Below are 20,730 nucleotides of genomic sequence, written 5' to 3'. Positions count from 1 at the left end.
CTGTAATGGAAATGACTGCGTCTATGCCCATCTGCAGCTTCTTGCAGTCCGGCGCATTGAAGCCTCCATGCCAGACAGTGATGCACTAATCTGAGTTTGACTACCAGAGTCCCCATTCACTATCACTTCTTTCCCTTGCTACATTTCTCTTTCCGTGTCTGATCTGACTGTAATTTGTGTAATTTCCTTCACTCTAATACATTGATGACATTGATTGACAAGGTGAAGCATTCCACATTTGTGTGATATAAGGAGGCTTTGTTATTAACATACACTTCCAGGAATTGATAACTAATACATTTATAAGTAAATGGAACAGTGAAATAAATCCTATTCGCCACACTCATTTACTATGGGGCATCTTTCAACAGCATCCTAGTAACGTTAAATAGTTGAGTCAGACTTACACTCGGTGGCCACTTTATTAGGTACCCGTGTAGGTTAATGCAAATATCTAATGCCAATCATGTGGCAGCAACTTGGTGCATAAAAGCATGCAGACATGGTCAAGAGGTCTAGGCCAAACAACAGAATGGAGAAGGAATGTAATCCAGGTGACTTTGACCATGAGATGATTGTCAGTGCCAGGTGGGGCAGCTTGAGTAACTCAGGAGCTGCTGATATCCTGGCGTTTTCACACATAACAGTCTCTAGAGTTTACAGAGAAGGGGCGAAAAACAAAACAAAAAAATCGAGGGAGTGGGCGTTAATGAGGGAGCTCTGAGGAGAATGGCCAGACTGGTTGAAGCTGACAGTAATTCTAATAACCACGCGGTACAACAGTGCAGGAGAGTATCTCTGAACGCACAACACATGGAACCTTGCAGCAGAAGACCACGAACATACACTCAGTAGCCACTTTATTAGGTACAGGATGAAGTTGCCACTGGATGTATAATTTAATTGCAGTATAATTCGATGGGGGCATAATGATCTGCCTAGCATTTGCTACTTACTTTACCAGGGACATTAAAAAGTCTTGTCCATTCAGTCGAGCGGAAGTGAACTCGCTAAATTAAACTTATTTTGGTGCACTAAATACGTTGAAGTCCAGACTGGGCTTATAATTCTAAATATGGCTGGGCTTTTTGTTTTAACTTAATGGCAGGTTTCCCCGGTGAGATTTCTTTTTATAAAGTGCGCAGAATTTACAGAAAGATTCTCTCAGGCAGCATTTCAACACCGGAACACCCCCAAAGCAGCAGACCACCAAATTATCCATAATCAGCCAAGTACTGCTGTATTGTCATAATTTGTGGAAAAAATTATCACTGCGTTCCATTTTTCCCAGTGACATCTCTGATAAATGACATGTCGGGGGTTGGTGGGTGTGTTGAAACACGCCGTGTATATCCTTCACTAACCCGGGAACACAAGCCAAACGGCGGGAAGGATAGTAACAAACCCGATCAAGTGCTCCTGGCTCTTTTACAAGGGGTATACGATTACCATATGGCCAGGAGTTGCCGGTGTGAGAGCGCGCAAGCTCGCTTCAGTTAATGGAGCCAGTCTGGAGCTCTCGTTGAGGCGCAGCAACAGGCGGCTCTTTAACCCTCCCCCACCTCTCTCCAAGTCATCTCTCAGCCCAGCTTCCTCCTCCAGCACACCTGTGAGAACTCGCCATCGGAACATCTTCGAGATAGTCTGAGGCCGATCTGAGCGACTGTGAGGTATGGCCGGCGTCCAGAACCGATAAATTTGATTTGATTGTGATTTTTTTTCTCTCTGTGAGTGGCATAGAAATGTTGTCTCTGATTTAGAATGATTTATTTGCTGTTGACAAACTTTGTGTGGTGAGTGTCCGCATCCTCCGGAAGAAAGTGACAAGAGTTAAGTGGGAGCTAAAATGCTTATTATTAAAGCTTCTTGACGCGTTTTTTCTCTCTAAGGGGCATGCAATTATTGGGCAGATGGGTTTTATTCACATTTTGGATTGAATAATGTTGATTCTGAAGATGTTGTTGAAACTTAAAAGATATTCTTTAAACGAAGTCCGAACTGTAACGGTACGTGGCTCTGCTGTGATATCCCCCGGACTGAAGTGCTTTGGTAAAACAGAATAATTGATCAGCTGTATTAGAACTGGGATCACTGACGATACCATTTGAACATTAAAGGGTCCAGCAATGACGTGGTATAAATGATTGTGTTTTTTAGAAAGAGCGCCTTACAATTAAATCATTGTCATTGTCTTTCCTGCGGTTTATTTTGACTGTATTTCTGAACTGTCTGCCGATGCGAGAAAGCTGTGCGTTGGGGACCGGGGAATGGTGGCTAAAATGCAGATATATTGGGAGTGCATTCCATTCATAAATTCAAGACAAAAAGCTTATAACGTGGCAGTCCAGTGATGTCATGCTGAAATTGTGCTTTTGTATCGTATTAAGGGGTATGGGGGTGGGGTGGGGGAACTAAGGTGGGAGAGAAGGGGAGGAGGGGGACTGTCCAGTGCTAAAACAATTCCTCTCCTTTTAGTTTTCTTCTACAAGGGAATTAAGATCAGATTCCAAGACAGTTGGTGACTGACAGGACTAGAAGAAGTCTTACCGTGTAACAGGCCATTCAGCCCATTGAATCTGTGCTATACTGATCAAGTACCTCTGCATTAAACATGTCCAGTGACTTGGCCTTCACAGCCATGTGGCAATGAATTCCACAGATTCACCACACTCTGGGTAAAGAAATACCCCCCTCACCTCTGTTCTAATGGGATATCCTTCTACACTCTGGTCCTAGATTACCCTACAACGGGAAACATCCTCCCCACATCCATGCTATCTAATTGTTATCTATCGAGTAGTGCAAAATCTCTTTATTCTCATATCACTTCTGCCTCTTTTGCCAGCTGCTGAATCTGTCCTCTCCCTATTAGCTGGAAGCCTTATTTACTGTCAAATCCCTTCAAAACGTTGAGTATCTTTCAAACCTTGTTTTTAGAACCTCTTTGTTCGAGGAAGCAGTGTGCCAGTTTCAACGCTGTCTTCACATATCTGAGGAGTATTCTAACTGGTTGCATTGGTTTGATAGAGAGGGCCCACTGCACAGGATTGGAAAATGTTGCAGAAAGTTGTAAACTCAGCCAGCTCCATTGTGGGCACCAACCTTCCCGGCACCTAGGACATCTCGAAATGGTGATACCTCAGAAAGGCGGCATCCATCATTAATGACCCCCATCACCTGGGACATGCTCTCTCATCCCTGCCATCAGAGAGGTGTCATGGTCCCTTCTGGCACCCGGCTATCTTCCTCAGGAATTGGGCCTCAATCACCTCGTTTAGTTCCCAATCATTCCCAGGTTCCACTAACTACAAACACCTGCTTTCCATCAGCAAATGCAGTATAAAACCCTGTGACCACAACAAGGAGCTGCCAGTTCGTTGGTTGACTTGTGTATGAGTAACCTTGTTCTATGGTTCTTGGGACTATCAGTTCTAAGTCTAGCATCATTCCTGAATTCTCTACTGAAACCAAGACTCCAGGTGAAGACTCCCTTGGCACCCATTCCATGCTTGCTATGACTGTAACGCCTCATGACTTGGCCTCTGTGCCCATGTTCAGCACTTGGGTTCATTCTACCACCACGTCCTTGCAACAAGAAGAGGTACAGGAGCCTGAAGACACACAACTACACTTTAGGAACAGCTTCTTCCCCTCTGCCAGCAGATTTCTGAATGGATATTGAATCCATGAAAACTACTTCACTTTTTTTTGCTATCTTTTAGCACTACTTATTTAATCTGTGTGTGTGTGTGTGTGTGTGTGTGTGTATATAATTACCATTTCCAATATGTGTCCAAACTAGATCCATAGAGTCATAGGACTCTACATCACAGAAACGGGCTCTTTGGATCCACTAGTCTGTGCCAAACTATTAATCTTTCTATTCCTTTCAACCTGCTCCTGCACCCTATCTCTCCATACCCCTCCCATTCATGTACCTATCAAAATTTCTCTGAAGTATTGAAATTGAACCCTCTTCCACCACTTCTTCTGGCATCTGGTCCCACACATTCTTACACTTTGAGTGAAGAAGCTTCCCCTATTGGTCCCCTTAAATATTTCACCTTTCACCCTTAACCCTTCACCCATGATCTCTACTTCTAGTCTGAATCAACCTCAGTGGCAAAATCCTGCTTGCATTTACCCTATCTATACAACTCACAATTTTGTATATCTCTAAGAAATCTCCCCTCATTCTTCTACACTCTGGGGAATAAAGTCCTAATCTATTCAATCTTACCCTGTAACTCAGGCCCTCAAGTTCCAACAACATCCTTGTCAATTTTCTCTGCACACTTTCAATCTCATTGACATCTTTGCTGTAGGTAGGTGACTAAAACTGCACACAGTACTCCAAATTAGGCCTCACCAACATTGTATACAACTTCAACATAACATCCCAGCTCCTGTACTCACATTGATTTATGAAGGCCAATGTGTCAAAAACTCTTTTTATAACCCTATCTACCTCTGATGCCTCTTCTGAAGAATTATGGATTTGTATTCCCAGATCCCTCTGTTCTCCCACATTCCACAGTGCCCTACCGTTCACTGTGTAAGTCCTACCCTGGTTTGTCCTCCCAAAATATAACAGCTCACACTTGTCTGCATTAAAATCCATCTGCCATTTTCAGCCCATTTTTCCAGCTGGTCCAGGCCCTGCTGCAAGGTTTGACAGTCTTCCTCTGTCCACCATATCCCCAATCTTGGTATTATCTGAAATTTGCAGATCTGGTTTACCACATTGTTATCCAGATTGTTGATATATTGATATATATATGGCAAACAACAGACCCAGCACTGATCCCTGTGGCACATCACTAGTCACAGGCCTCCAGTCATAGAAGCAACCCTCTACTACCACTCTCTGGCTTCTGCTGCAAAGCCAATGTCTAATCCAATTTACTACCTCATCTTGAGCATAAAGCAACTGAACCTATCCAAGCCCTTGACATTCTTCCTAGAATGTGTGCAGAAATGAATCACACCATTCCAAACGGAGCCAAGATAGCAAAGGCCCCAGAAAGCAGGCCAGATATCCTGAAATATAATAACTGGAGTAGTGAAGGCTGCTTACATTGGCAAAAGAGAGAGGATTCTGTAGCTGCTGGAACTCCAGAGCAAAGCACACAAGAACTGCTGGAGGAGCTCAGCAGGTCAGGCAGCATTTACGGCGAGGAGAAAGCAGTTGACGTTTCGGGCCTATACTCATCATCAGGAGAGAGGATTAGAGTCTGTGCAGTTGAGGTTAGCAAGTCTTGCTTTACCCTGCCAATTGTGTTTCCCTGATACTGCATCGCACCCTTACCGAGAGCCTTTCCCATCAGCTCTGTATTGTTGGTTTAGGTACCCCTATCTTCCTCTGTGGTCTGTGGGGAGGGGGGAGGTGCACAGTGGTACAATGTGTAGAGCTGCAGCCTCACAGTGCTAGAGATCTGGGTTCGATCCTGACCTTGGGTCCTGTCCATGTGGAGTTTGCATGTTTTCCCTGTGACCACAAGGGGTTTCCCTGGGGGCTTTCATCCCAAACATGTGCAGGTTAATTGGCTATAAATTGCCCTTGGCTGGTAGGTGACTAGTGGGTGGAGGGTAGTCAATGGGAAATACGGAAGAATTAATAAAAAGTAATGGAGAATAATGAAGAGTTAGCGTAAGCAGATGTTTGATGGCCAGCATGGAGGTGATGGGTAGAAAGGCCTTTGCTCTGACATTTGACTTGAGCTGTGCTTTCCTGGAAGAGTTCCTCTCGCTGTGGAATACTGATGCTGGGCTGAGAAATGCACTAGTGCCTATTCAGATGGACAGTTTCTACTAGCATATGTTCCACCAAGAAGGAGCAGTCACATGGGGTCAAGGCCGAGTGTCTACACTGGGTAAACGCCAATTGTCCACACTGGGTCAAGGCCGATTGACCACATGGACTGAGGCAGGCCATGACCGCCAACCTCATCATGACCGCACTGGCAAGTAAGAGGACTAGAAACACAAGAGATCTGTAGATGCTGGAAATCCAGAGCAACACACACAAAATTATGGAGGAATTCAGCAGGTCAGGCACAGAAATAAACAATTGATGGTTTGGGCTGAGACCCCTCATCAAGAGAGAGGGTTAGAGTCAGTGCAACTGAAGTACATTTTTACCACCATCATGTTGCTTCCCCTATTCTTGCTCCCCCAACTGACCACTGGCCTTTGGTCTGCACTATTGGGCAGCAGATTGTGGAGCTGGCTTTGCATCCCTGTGAGGTGGAGTGTTTGAGGAATTGGGATCCTGTTTTTATTTCAGAGGGACACCACTGCCAACACAGATCTAAGGTGATCCTCCCTTCAGCCATTGATTGGATCAGCAAGGCAGGATCCATGCAGCTTAGCGCCTTTTGGGATGGACGCCATCCCAGGACCGGACCTGCACTCTTTAGGGTGGCAGGGTTTGCTTAACCCTGCAACGCGGGTTCAGTTCCCACTGCTGTCTATAAGAAGTGTGTATGTTCTCCCCGTGACCACATGGGATTCTGTTGGGTGGTCGGGTTTCCTCCCACATTCCAAAGGCATGCATAGGGAAGAGGGTTAGTGAGTTGTGGGCATGCTACATGTGGTAAGACTTGTGCCTCACCCTCACCACATCCTTAGACCGTGTTGGCTATTGACACAAAAATGACACATTTCACTGCCGGTTTAGATGGACACGCGACAAATAAAGCAAATCTCTATGTAGCTTGGTGACATGGGTGTAAATGGGAGACCTGGGCTCACTGGGCCAGAAGGGCCTAATATCGTACTGTATCTTTCAATAAGGAAAATCATTTTTGCGTTAATTTCTGGCTAGTCCCTGTCACTTGTGGTGTCATAGAATCATGAAGGAGGATACAGACAGAAACATGTTCTTTGAATCACCGAAAATGCACCTACCATTGAACCACTCCATGCTAAAAAATATCTCCTTCCCATCTACTGTATTCATGCCCAGCCTGATTCATCCATTCATCCACACACTGAGGCAGTTTACTGAGGGCAATTAACTAGCCAACCACTAGATTCCTGGGCAACAGGCAATCTGCCAGAGGAACTCTGTGGGTGGAGCAGCCTTTGAGAGAATCCGAATCAGTTTTAATCTCACTAATGTGGTTTTGTGACAGCAGTACATTAAAAATAGTATAAGTCACAATAAGAAATATTTAACAAATAAATAACCAGTACAAAAAAGTGTTCACGGGTTCAGGGACCATTCAGAAATCTGACGGCAGAGGGGAAGAAAATGTTCCTAAAATATTGAAAGTGTGGCTTCAGGCTCCTGTAACGGGGGGGGGGGGGGGGGGGGGTCCCTTAAGGATGAATGCTGTTTTTTTGAGGCATCACCCTTTGAAGATGTCTTTGATGCAGGACAGGCCTCTGCCCATGATGGAGCTGGCTGAATTTACAACACAGGACTTTACCGATCCTGGCATCAGCACCTCACAACCAGGCGGTGTTGCAACCATTCAAAATGCTCTCCACGGTACATCTACAGAAGTTTGGAGGCATTCCGAATCTCTTCAAACAAGTTCGAAAGGAGCTGTCGATAGTCCGTGTTGAAGTGCTGCATCAGGTTTGTTCCTGCGATGTGGGAGGAAACAGCAGCTGTTGCCTGGAGGAAGCCCATATGGTCACAGGGAGACCGAGCAAACTCCACAGAGTTAGTGCCAGAGGCTGGGATTGAACCCAGGTCGTTGGAGTAGTGAGGCACCTTCTGCTGCCACGTAACACAGTCAATCATGTTACTGGATCACAATCCCAAAAACTGGATCTGGAGTTACGAGTTCAAATCTCATTACGGTTTACTGAGACCTGGGCGCGTGTCATGTACAGGTTAGGGCTGCTAAGGTGTCCGTTGTTACCGAACAGGGTGGGAGCTTTAACAAGAATATGGTAATCTTATGTTCTCCACATTAACACTTCATTGCAGATTACTTCAGTAAGTTTCCCTGCAGCTAATCTGCCTCCCTTCTTGAGAATGTCAGTGAAACTCCCTTGATGCTTGTCCAGTTCCATAACCTCTACACCACTGCGCTCCCCGATTACCATTCATGAGCTGTCTACCACATGTCCCCATACTGCAATGTTGACTGCGTCTCAGACACACTTCATCAGCTGCAGAGCGGTGGAATACTCTGAGTCAGTGAGAGGTGGAGCGGAAAGATACATCTTCCATTCCCTCATTCATTCCGGATCCTGTGACGGAGCTCACTCACTGTTTCCTCCTGAACAAATGATGCATTGAGCTCATAAAATGAGGCAGAGCATGGCAAAGACCCTACTTCCGCCTGATGGCTGGATTGCAGGGGGCACTGCACCGTACAGAGGCCTCCCCGCCATCAAGGACATCTTCAAAGGGCAAAGCCTCAAGAAGGCGACATCCATCATTAAAGGCCCCCATCACCAAGGTCATGCCCTCTTCTCATTACAACCATCAAGGTGGAATTACAGGAGCCTGAAGACATGCACTCAACAGCTTCTTCCCCTGACAATGAACGCACAAACACACCCTCACTATTTTTGCTCTCTTTTGCACTATTTGATTTTTGTATATATATATATATATCTTACTGTATAGTATACTGTATTATATATTGGACTGTACTGCTGCCACAAAAATACAAATTACATGACATATGTCAATGATAATAAATCTGATTTTGATTCCCCCACAGAATGTGAGCAGTCTGATCAAGTACTTGTGTCTCAGTTGGTAGCTGTCTGTGCTCATTGAACATAATCAGTACAGCACAGTGCAGGTTACCCATGATGTGTGTTGAAATTTAACCTACCCTAAGGTCAATGTAACCATTTCCTCCTATTTAGCCCTCCATTTTTCTTTCATCCATGTGCCTATCTAAGAGCTTTTTAAAGGTCCCTAATGTATCTACCACCACGCTGGCAGGGTGTTCCATGCACCCACCACTCTGCATGGTACATGAAATATATGTAACATGCATGTTATAGGAAAATCCCCCCCATACCTAACTCCAATCACCTTAAAATCTTGGCCCCTGGCATTAGCCATTTCCATCCTGTGGAAAAAGTGTCTGGCTGTCCATTATTATCCATTGACACAGTCCCGTATTCATCGCATTGCAAGTCCAAATGGAAAATGCTGTCTGACAGGAATGGAACCAGCTGAACCAATGAAAGAGAACTTATCTTCCTTCTAGATGTAGGACACGCTGTCGGGGTGATGGTAGAAGCTGATACATCATGGAGAGTTAAGAGACTATTGGGAAGGTCCATGTAGAGACAGATACATTCCGGGGATTTAAGACTGCCTGATAGGCACATGGGTGACAGAGAAACAGAGGGCTATGTAGAAAGAAATGTTAGAGGCATATCTATGCCTCTTAGCAACTTGTACACCTCTCATCCTCCTTTGCTCCAGAGAGAAAAGCCCCAGTTTACTCAACCTAAGTGCTTGCGTCTCAATTTGTGGTTGTATTCATAGAACATATTACTGTACAGTACAGGCCCTTCAGCCCAAAATGATGTGCTGACCATTTTGCCTACTCTTAAAATCAATCTAACGTTTCCTTCTACATAACCCTCTGTTTCTCTGTCATCTATGTGCCTATCTAATAGTCTTAAATCCCCGGAATGTATCTGTCTCTGTATGGACCTTCCCAATAGTATCTTAACTCTCCATAATGTATCATACTCTACCATCACCCCGACAGTGTGTCCTACATCTAGGAGGAAAATACGTTCTCTTTCATTGGATCAGCTGGTTCAATTCCTGTCAGACAGCATTTTCCATTTGGACCCGCAATGCGATGAGTGTGGGACTGTGTCAAGCATCAAATATGATGTTTCACTAACCTGACAGAAGTTCTCTGTTAAGCACTTATGAGTGAAAGGTGGGAGAGGGAGATTTCTAAAATTGTTTTTATTTCATGGAATCTGTCACTCTGTACCTTCTCCCTGTCAGATTTTGTTGTCCTAATAGATAGAGTTCTCTAGTGGCAATTTATTGTTAATAGTAAATTGTACACATTCACTTAACTGAAACTCAAGTAATAAGCAAAGCTATTGAGTGAAATGCTAAGGGAAGATACAGCAACTTAGAGATTAACAATTAACTTTATTTGTCATTGAACACATCTACATGGAATGTTGTTGCAGGAAAGCAGTATCCATCATGAGGGACCCCCACCACCCAGGCCATGCTCTCTTTTCACTGCCACCATTAGGGAGAAGGTACAGGAGCCTCAGAACTCACACTACCAAGTTCAGGAACAGTTATCACCTCTCAACCATCAGGCTCCTGAACCAAAGGAGATAAATTCACTCAACTTCAGTTGCCCCATCATTGAAATGTTCCCACACCTATGGACTTACTTCCAAGGACTTACAAGAACTTACATCTCAAGTTCTCGATATTTATTGCTTATTTATTTATTATTATTTCTTTTTATTTTCATTTGTATTGTACAGCCTGTTGTCTTTTGCACACTGGTTGGTCCACTCTGTTGGTGCAGCCTTTCATTCCACTATGTTTATTTGATTTATTGAGTATGCCCACAAGAAAATCAATCTCAGGGCTGTATTTGATGATGTATATGTACTTTGATAATAAATTTACTTTGATCTTTGAAACATACAATGAAATGCATTGTTTTGCGTCAATGACTGACATGGTCCAAGGAGGTGCTCTCAAGTGTCACCATGCTTCCGACGCCAAAGAGCTTGATCACAGCTCATTAACCATAACTAAACATCCTTTTAGAATGTATAGTTAAAACCAGGAAACCAACACAGTCACGGGGAGAAGGTACAAACTCTGAATTGAGCTTTGATTGGTGATTGCAGTTGCGATTGCTCAGATTCACGTGCGTTCATGAGGATGCCAAAACATTGTGATGATCTCTCTTTTTTGCCATCAACTGGACGTGAACGCTCTCTTCATTGTCAGTCAAGCATTGCCTAATCAGTCTAGTATCTTCACCCTTCACTCCCCAACGTTATGGTAATTGAAAAACAGAAGTGTGGACAGGCTTTGAAAAACTCCATATTCTTTTTTTTCTCCCTTAATTATTCCTGGCAGTGTCCTGGAAACAAATGCCTCATCCCTGGATATTGTGGAAAAGTCCCGCAGAGTTTGCAATCCAACCTGAGCGTTCTTGCTGAACTAACATTGAAATGGGGCAGAACAGGACAGAAAAGCACCAAAATATCATTTGAATGGACAGGCCTACAAAAGAGTGGTCACTCCCTTACCTAGTTCATTTAAGTCTTCATCACTTGCCATGTAGAAGTAGATTCCTTAAAAATTATTGGAGAATTTGCTGCTTATCAAGTTTATCATGACTGACATATGACATGAAATTTGTTGCTTTTGTGGCAGCAGTACGGTACAAAGATGTAAAATTACTGTAAGTTACAAAACTATATAGTGCAAAAATCAAAGTTCTAAAGTTCAAAGTACTGTTTTGTCTATATACTATATCCAACCTTGAGATTCATCTCCTTACAGGCAGCCACAAAACAAAGAAACCCAATGGAACCCATTAAAAACAAGAAGAATGAAATTCCAGGACCGTTCAGAAACCTGATGGTGCAGGGAAGAAGTTGTTCTAAAAACATGGAGTTTGTGTCAGAATAAGATTTATTCTTACTGACATATATCATGAAATCTGTTGTTTTGTGGCAGTTTATTACATTAAATTAGTGAGGCAGTGTTGATGGGTTCATTGTCTGCTTAGAAATCTGACACTGGAGGGGAAGAAGCTGTTCCTGAAATGTCGAGTGTGTGTCTTCGGGCTCCTGTACCTCCTCCCAGATGTGGAAATGAAAAGCGGGCATGTCCTGGATTGTGAGGGTCTTTATTGATGGATACCACTATCTTCAGACACCATCTATTCAAGATGTCCTGGATGATGGGGAGGGTTGTGCCAGTGATGGAGCTGGCTGAGTCTACAACCATCTGCAGCATTTTCAATCCTGGGTACTGAGGGCTCCATAACACTAACTTAATTGGAAAATAATACTTAGTGCCCTCAATATATTAATGGTGAAAGATTAGCTTTATTTATCACATGTATTTCAATGAAACATGCTGTTTTGCATCAATGAACAACACAAAGGATTGTGTTGGAATCAGCCCACAAGTGTCACCAACATAGCATACTCACAACTTAGTAAATTAGCTGTGCACCTTAGGAATGTGGGAGGAAACTGGAACACCTGGAGGAAACCCACATGGTCATGGGGAGAACGTACAAACTCCTTACAGACAGCGGAGGGAATCGGACCTCGATGGTCGGCCACCAGTGTTGTAAAGTGATTGTACTAATTGCTACACTACTGTGCTGCCTTCTTAGTTGATATTTAATAAATTATCTGTTAATAAATATATAATGCGATCTATTCATTGATAGATATTAAGGCATCTTAAAGCACTTTGCAGGAGTGTTCCAGGATGAAGTTTGATACCAAGACTCAAACGTTGATATTAGGACAGGCCAAAGAGAATATTAGTTCGGAATCTCTTATGGAGCAGAGGGAGAGCTGTTTGTGGCTTCTGGAAGGATTCGAAAACCTGGGATCAAGGAGCCAAAAGTGAGGCTGTCTTTGGTGGAGCATTAAACTATTATAAATTGAGAGACCTGTATTGGATTATGAATCAGAGGGTTTTAGTGCTGGAGGAGGTTATGAGTGAAGATAGGACGATACCCCAGAAAATTAGAATTGATAAAATAAGCAACAATGTAAAGCATTAATGGTTTTATTTATTTAGAGATACAGCAAGGTAACAGGTTGTTCTGGATCAACAGGCCCATGTGACCAATTAACCCACAAACCCATGTGTCTTTGGAATGTGGGAGGAAACCGGAGCACCCAGAGGAAACCCATGTGGAGAACATACTAACTCCTTACAGTTAGCGGTAGGAATCAGACACTGGTGATCACTAGCGCTGTAAAGTGATTGTGCTAGTCACTATGCTACCGTTCTGCTCCCTCTGTTAATATTTAATTAATAATCTATTAATTAATATCTATTCACCTTCATAGATGCAGCCTGGCTTGCCGAGATCCTCCAGTGTGTGTTGCAATAAATTGCTTGTGTGGCTTTCGGCTGGCAGAAGTGTGATGTGGTCATTGAAAGCATTCTGATAAGCTGTATTATACAATTTGTCTGCTGGGTGTGGGTGTCAGTGATAATAGCTCATTGCTACACTTTCATTCAAGCCAGGCGTGAAGGGATTGGTTTGAGTAAGTTAGGCACCTTTGCACTGTCTGTAACAAGCAGGATTACTCTGTGGCCAACCACTTTAATTCCACTGCCCATTCCCATTCTGACATGTTAGTCCATGGTTCGCACAATATGGCCATCCTCAGGCTGGAGGAGTGACACCTCATATGCCGTTAGAGTAGCCTCCAACTTGATGGCATGAACATTATCTTCTTTCACTTCCAGTAAACTCTCTCCCCTCCCCTTCTCTCTTTTTCTATTCCCCATTGTTACTTCCTTCTTACCCCTTCTCTTCTCCTCTCTCTGGTATCTCTTCTTCCTTTTCTCCCAAGGTCCACTCTCCACTTCTTCAGCCCTTTACTTTTCCCAGATTCTCACTTCATCACCCCCTCCCCCATCCAGCTATCTGAGACCCCCGTCCCCGGCCTCCCCACCCCACCCTGCTTCTCCTGCTCAAACTCCTTCCCCTCTACACCTTCTTATTCTGGCTTCTTCCCAGTCCTAATGAAGGGTTTTGGCCTGAAACAACAACTCTCCATTCCTTTCCAGAGATGCCATCTGAGTTACCAAGTTTCTCCAGCATTTTGTGTGAATTCCTATCAGGTTGAAAGTGGTAACAGCTAGGGAATAACAAATTAGTTGAATTGACTGTCTCGAAATTCATCCTGACCGGGGGTGGCGAAACTATGGCACCCATGTCCAAGATGGAATAAGCAAAAGTTTTTTTGTCACACTGCATGCATTGCTGATCCTCAATTCTTTAAACCCCATCCACAGTAAAAAGAATCATAATGATTATCTTTGCTTCTAAGAGAAGCAGGGAATGATATTTTTTACAACCTGACAGCAGTGAGATGTTTTTACAAGATGTTGTCTCACTCCAGCTTGGCGCCAGCTGGACGGTTGCGAGAACGCTTTGTGTTGGATGATATGTTTTGAAATCCTCAGAGAGCTGATGTACATGTCACTACTTGGATAGTAAACGGTTAGAGTAACAATAGTATTTTGAGATTACATTATATTTCAATTATCTTTTAAAACATAGTGTTAATTTTTGAACTAGTGTTTCTAAAATGCTCCATTTATTTCAATCTATATCTGTTATACTTGATAGTAAAGCAATTAATACATATAAATAAACATCAAAATTTACCTTCTTGCCTTAAAAAGTTCAAGTACAAGTTTAATTGTCATTCAACCATACATGAATACTCATGAATACAGTTAAACGAAACAGCATTACTCCAAGGCCAAGGTACAAAACACAACACCAACAGTCATACACAGCACAAGCCACATGTAGCACATATAAGAAAGCAAATAAACGTAACAGTCACAAAAAGTTACTAATATGATATTACTAATTAATCAATGAAAATTAGGTGAAATATTTAAGGGGAACTTGAGGAACATATTCTTTCAGAGGCTGGTGAAAGTGTGGAACAAGTTGCTAGTGGAAGTTGTGGATGCGGGCTCATTCTCAACATCTAAGAGAAGTTTGGATAAGCAGGGAGGGATATGGAGGGCTATGGACCAGGTGCAGTTCAATGCGACTAGGCAGTATTATAGTTTGGCACAGACTAAATAGGCTGAAGGGCCTGTTTCTGTGCTGTAGTGCTCTATGACTTCACACTGTTCTTTGTTCTAAAAGACAGCTGGATTTTAAACAGACATTGGGAGCCAAGGTAAACCAGGAAAGGAGACTGTGGCACAATGTTACTAAAAGATGAGGAGAAATCTTGGTATGTTGGAGTTGGGATCTGAGATGTAATTAGTCATAATTGAAGAACTATGCAGAAAAACAGAGTGTAGAATTACATGAAGTATCAGTGGGTGAAATATGACATTTTTTTGACTGCATTTATCCACTACTGTTTCAGCAAGGAATTTCTGGATGTTTGTGGTAGTTAGATAACATGTCTGGCTGTCTGTAATCTCTGTGTCATCTTAGCTTCCTGCTGCCTCTTCAGTGCTCTCTCCACAGAGTATAGCTCATAATGGCTGCTCACTAAGAAAAGAGAGAGATTTAAAGATTAGCTTTATTTGTCACATGCCCATCGGAACATACAGTGTAACGTGTCGTTCACGTCAAATCAAATCAACGTAACATGATCCCAACTGTTACGTCTTTGGAATGTGGGAAGAAACCAAATCACCTGGAGGAAATCTACACGATTACAGGGAGGATGTACAAACTCCTTACAGACAGTCAACGCTGATTGCTGGCACAGTAATGTGGCGTGCTACCTTCTGTGATCAGTTCAAAGGAGATCTAGAAGTGTATCTGCAATTGTAATTTTGAAAACAGTAACTCAGTGTGAATGATATCATGAATGATACTTAGTGCAGGAATTGGGAGATATTCTTGTACAGTGCTATGATTTTGAAATTTGATTTATAGTTGAAGCCATGAATTGTTACAGTCATGGGGAGAAAGCAGAGCGGTGGGGCAAGATAGAGAGCTAGCACGCGCTCGATGGATGGAATGGCTGTATTCTGTACAATATGATTATTAGTTCCAAAACAAAAGAAATAGATATATAATGATGGAAGTGTCCAGAAGAAGTCTGTTGGTGCATTGTGAACTGTTAATTAAGGTCCTTAGTGTTGTAGACATAAGAGACTACAGACGCAGGAATCTGGGGCAAAGGAAAACACAGTTAAAGGAACTTAGTTGGTCAGTCAGCATTGAAAACTCAAAGTAGATTTTGTGAAGAAAAATACAGATTGATTATCAACCACATGTCCCACACACAGCTTGGAGTCCCCTATCACCTCCCCTTCCTTTTCCAATCTGCCCACCATCGTTAGTTCTACTTAACGACTTCCTTTCTTAGTGGACTCTGCTGCCCTTTGTTGGTTCCACCAATCACCTTGCCTCTTCTGTCACTATTTTCCCAGCTGACTCCATTGTCACATACTGTGAAGGCAAACCTTCATGGTGTGTGTATGCTGTGTATATATTATGACAATTCTTATTCTTAAGATCTGCCACTGTCTGTAAGGAGTTTGTATGTTCTCCCTCTGATCGTGTGGCTTTCTTCCAGGTGTCCCTGCTTCCTCCAGCATTCCAAAGATATATGGGGTAGAGTTAGGAAGTGGCAGATGCGAGGCATTTACTGTCACCTTCCTGTCAGCTTGAACGTCTGGCCATTCTTCTCCGACAAGGCATTTTCTCCCACAGGACTGCTGCTCACTGTATGCTGATTTTTGATTTTCACACCATTGTCAGTAAACTCCTGAGATTGTCGTGCATGAAAATCCCAGAAGATCAACAGTTTCAGAGATGCTCAAAATGTCCTGTCTGGCACTAGCAATCATTTCATGGTAAAAGTCATTTGGATCACATTTGTTCCCCATCCTGATGTTTGGTCTGAACAGCATCCGAACCTCTTGACCGTGTCAACAGGCTTTTATGCATTGAATTGCTGCCACAGGATCGACAAGCATTACAACAGTGGTGTGCAGAAGAGTATCTCTGAATGCTCAACAGTCTTGAGGTGGATGGGCTACAGCAGCAGGTGACCATATTGGGTTCCACTCCTCTACCTAATAAAGTGGCCACTGAGTGTAGGTTTACCTTATAAACATCTATTAGATCTCCCTTCCTCCTGTAATCTTTTCATCTGTCTCAAATATGCCTCTGCTTAGGTAGGCAAGTCCAAAGGTTCACTGCCCTCTGGGTGAAGAAATTTCTATTGTCCCAGCCACCTACTGCCTGCTTCTTTAAAATGCTCCATAAAACCAAGCAGGTGACCAAACCTTTGGTTATCAGTGTTATGATGTCCTTAAATGTCTCTGTGTCATGTCTTGTTCGGTAAGAAGCACTCTGGGACATGATGAGTGGACTCTCCGCCTCACAATCTATGATCTTGCACCTCATTGCCGATTACACTGCCTTTTCTCTGCAACTGTTATACTTTATCCTGCTTTCTGTTATTGCTTCCCTTACACTTCCCAACATGCGATGTAACAAAATGAGCTCGACGGATGAAATAATAATAAAATGATTGATTTATGAACAATTCCATCCACTTCCTCATTATTGCATCAACAGCGTCAAGCTCAGGCATTGCACTCCATTCCTGGAGTCTACTTTTTCAGTAACTTTTACACTTTATTCTCCAATGACATTGTTTTACCTTGTTCAGCCTCAATGCACCGTGTAATGATTTGATCTGTACAAACAGTGTGTAAGACAAACTGTATCTCAGAATATGTGACAATAATAAACCAATGCCTATATAAATTATTCACATTGATGTGTTCTGCTTGATTGTCACATTTCTAAATGGTGATTGAAACTTAAATGAACTAAAGCAACAGTGGAACTTTGGCATACAAATACATAGTAAAGTTCATTAAAAACAGCGTTACAGGTAAATGGGATTGTGAAAAAGTTATTGAACTGGCTTGTATCAATCAAGGCACTGAGTATAGGAGCTGGGATCCTATCTGGCAGTTGTCTAAGTCATTGGCAAGGCCCCACGAGGAGTATCGTGTACAGTTTAGGTCACCCTGTTATGGGAATGACATGATTTAAGTGGAAAGGGTACAGAGAAGATTTATGAGGACTTTATCTGAGTCACAGTGAGAGATTGACAAGGGTAGATCTTCATTCCTTGCACCACAGGAGAATAAGGAATGACCTTGTAGAAGTGTTTACAATTATGAGAGACACAGATTAGGTAAAACAGTAACAATCTTTTCCCCAGCATAAGGGCAGTCCAAAACTTGGTGTAGGTTTAGTGCAAGAGGGTAAAGGTTTAAAAAGAGACCCAAGGGGGCAACTCTTTCACACAGAGGGTGGTCAGTGTATAGAATGAGCTGTCAGCGGAATTGTTTGACGTAGACTCAATAGTATCATTTAAGAAGCACTTGGAGAAGTACATGTAGGTCAGGGCCTGAATGGATATGAGAAACTGGGATGAACGTAGTTGGCATGGAATTGTTGTATGGTTGTAAAATGCTTTGGAAATGTTGAAGTGATGAGAGGCATTATATACTGTAAATTAAAACTGAACGTGTGTGTAAGTGTTCCTTTCTCCTTTTTATTGAGATAAACACAGAATAGGTCCCTCCGGTCCTTCGAGCTACACCATGCAGCAAACCCCATTTTAATCCTAGCCTAATCACGGGACAACTTACACTGACTAACTAACTTACCAACTAGTAAGGCTTTGGACTGTGAGAAGAAACTGGAGAACCCAGAGGAAATCCACACATTCCATGGGGAGAACGTACAGACTCCTTGGAGAGGACTTTGGAATTGAACTGCAAACTCCAGTGCCCCGAGCAGTAATACCGTTGCGGTAGATATCATGGTCCAACAGCAATGCAACTAATGGAGGAGCACCAAAACAGTACCGGTGACCTCAGGTGCCGACTGTGCGGAGTCCACATGTTCCCCCTGTGAATACGTGAGTTCAATTGGTCTGCTATTGTCACGTGTACCTTTTGAATATTGAAGGGCCTGGACAGAATGGACATGGAGGAGGTGTTTCCTATAGTGAGGGAGTCCAGGACCAGCGGGCACAGCCTCAGCATATAGCCATATAACAATTACAGCATGGAAACAGGCCATCTCGGCCATCCTAGTCCGTGCCGAACGCTTACTCTCACCTAGTCCCACCGACTTGCACTCAGCCCATAACCCTCCATTCCCTTCCTGTCCATGTACCTATCCAATTTTACTTTAAATGACAATATCGAACCTGCCTCTTCCACTTCTACTGGAAGCTTGTTCCACACAGCTACCACTCTCTGAGTAAAGTAATTCCCCCTCGTGTTACTATGGATTTAGAACAGAGATGGAGAGGAATTTCTTTAGCCAGAGGGTGGCGAATCTGTGGGATTCATTGTTAACCACATTGGGGATGCCAAATCATTGGCATATTTAAAGCAGAGGCTGATGGGTTCTTGATTAGTCAGGGTGTCAAAGGTTAGGGGGAGAAGGCAAGAGAATGGGATCGAGAGGAATAATAAATCAGCCATGATGGAACGATGGAGCAGACTCCTAACTGCCCTGATGTCTTATGTAGTGACCTACAGTGAAAAGCTTTATTTTTCATACCATCCGTACTGATAGTTTGCACGGTGCACTGAGGTGGTTCAGGAGAAAATAATAACAGTACGTTAAGTAAAATGGTAGCCACGGAGAAAGTGCAGTGCAAAAAATCACGTGTTTGGGCCGTGATGAGTCTGATTTCTTCTCGGTGCTCCAGTTTCCTCCCACATCCCAAAGTTGTGCAAGTTGATTGGTTAGTTGCCCCTTAGAATTTGCATGTGGATTGGTTTGGAATCTGGGAGGAGTTAATGGAAATACAGGAAAATGAAATGTGATTGGTGGAAGGTGATGTTTGATGGTTTGGTTTTTATGGATGGGGGGATCCTAGTTTCTTAGTTTTAAACCTCTGTAGCAAGCCCAATTATCCAATTCTTGTCCAAGTTAGCTGTTAGATCTCAACGCTTTCACTCACAACTACTGTGTATCTTAATGTGAGCAGCAGACTTGCTGTCAGTGATGTTTGGTTTAATATGATAGGTACCATCGTATTAACAATGTGCCACAAAAAGCTTTGACAAACTTCAATAAATGCACAGTGGAGAGTATCTGAACTGGTTGCATCACAACCTGGTTTGGAAACACTAAAGTCGAGTAACAGGAAAGGCCGCAGAGAGTGTTAATTTAGTCGAGGCCATCACAGTAAGGCCATACTCATCACTGAGTTTGTTTAAATGGAGCACTGCCACAAGATAGCAGCAACCATCATCAAAGCCCCCCTGCCATTCATTCCTTACTCTCTTCTTGCTACTAATATTGGGCAGGAGGTCTTAGGTCCCACACCACCAGGTTCAGGTGCAGATATTACCCCTCAACCATCAGGGTCCTGAACTGGATAACGTGGATAACTTCACTCCTCACTACTCTGAACTGATTCCACAGCCTACAGGCTCACTTCCAAGAACTCTTCAACTCATCTTCTCAGTATTATTTATTTGCACAGTTCATCTTTCACCATTGCTGGTTTGCCAGTCTTTGTTTATGATTGGCTTTCCGTAAATCTGTTGCATTTCGTTATTTTCCTGTGAATGCCTGCAAGGGAATGAACCTCAAGGTAAATATACTGATACACACATACATACTTTGATAATAAGTTCTGCTTGGGCTTTGACTGAGGAAACGGCGAGTCACTGACCATGAGCGGACTAATATTGAAATCGGTTTTCTTCATTCTAAACCAACATTTCCTTAAATTCCCCGGGAACTTGGCTGTTTGTAGGGAGGAACCCAGACAAACCCCAGTTTCAGAATAACATTCCAGATTAACCACTATGTGAAGATTCATTATTATAATAAAGAGGTCACACTGAAGGATAATCCCCGACCCTCTGATGTTTTCATGTGGGAGAATGGCCTCCGGATAATCCCGAGCAGCACAGTAATGTAACGGTTGGCACGATCGCTTCGGAGTGCCCAGAGATCACTGATTGGGGTTTGATTTCTGCTGTTG

General features: G+C 43.1%; 1 protein-coding gene across 1 annotated transcript in view; it reads left to right on the top strand.

The window, feature by feature from the left end:
* Nucleotides 1–1,345: 1,345 nt before the first annotated feature.
* Nucleotides 1,346–20,730, top strand: part of dcn (decorin) — a 78,191-nt gene continuing 58,806 nt past the window's right edge. The window contains exon 1 of the mRNA XM_059977641.1: nt 1,346–1,670. The gene's annotated coding sequence lies outside the window, so the exon portion shown is untranslated. The remainder of the gene's footprint in view (nt 1,671–20,730) is intronic.

The sequence above is a fragment of the Hypanus sabinus genome, chromosome 8 (assembly GCF_030144855.1).
Source record: "Hypanus sabinus isolate sHypSab1 chromosome 8, sHypSab1.hap1, whole genome shotgun sequence".
Taxonomy (NCBI): domain Eukaryota; kingdom Metazoa; phylum Chordata; class Chondrichthyes; order Myliobatiformes; family Dasyatidae; genus Hypanus; species Hypanus sabinus.
The sequence above is the reverse complement of the archived record's forward strand: the minus strand, read 5'-3'. Positions and strand labels throughout refer to the sequence as shown.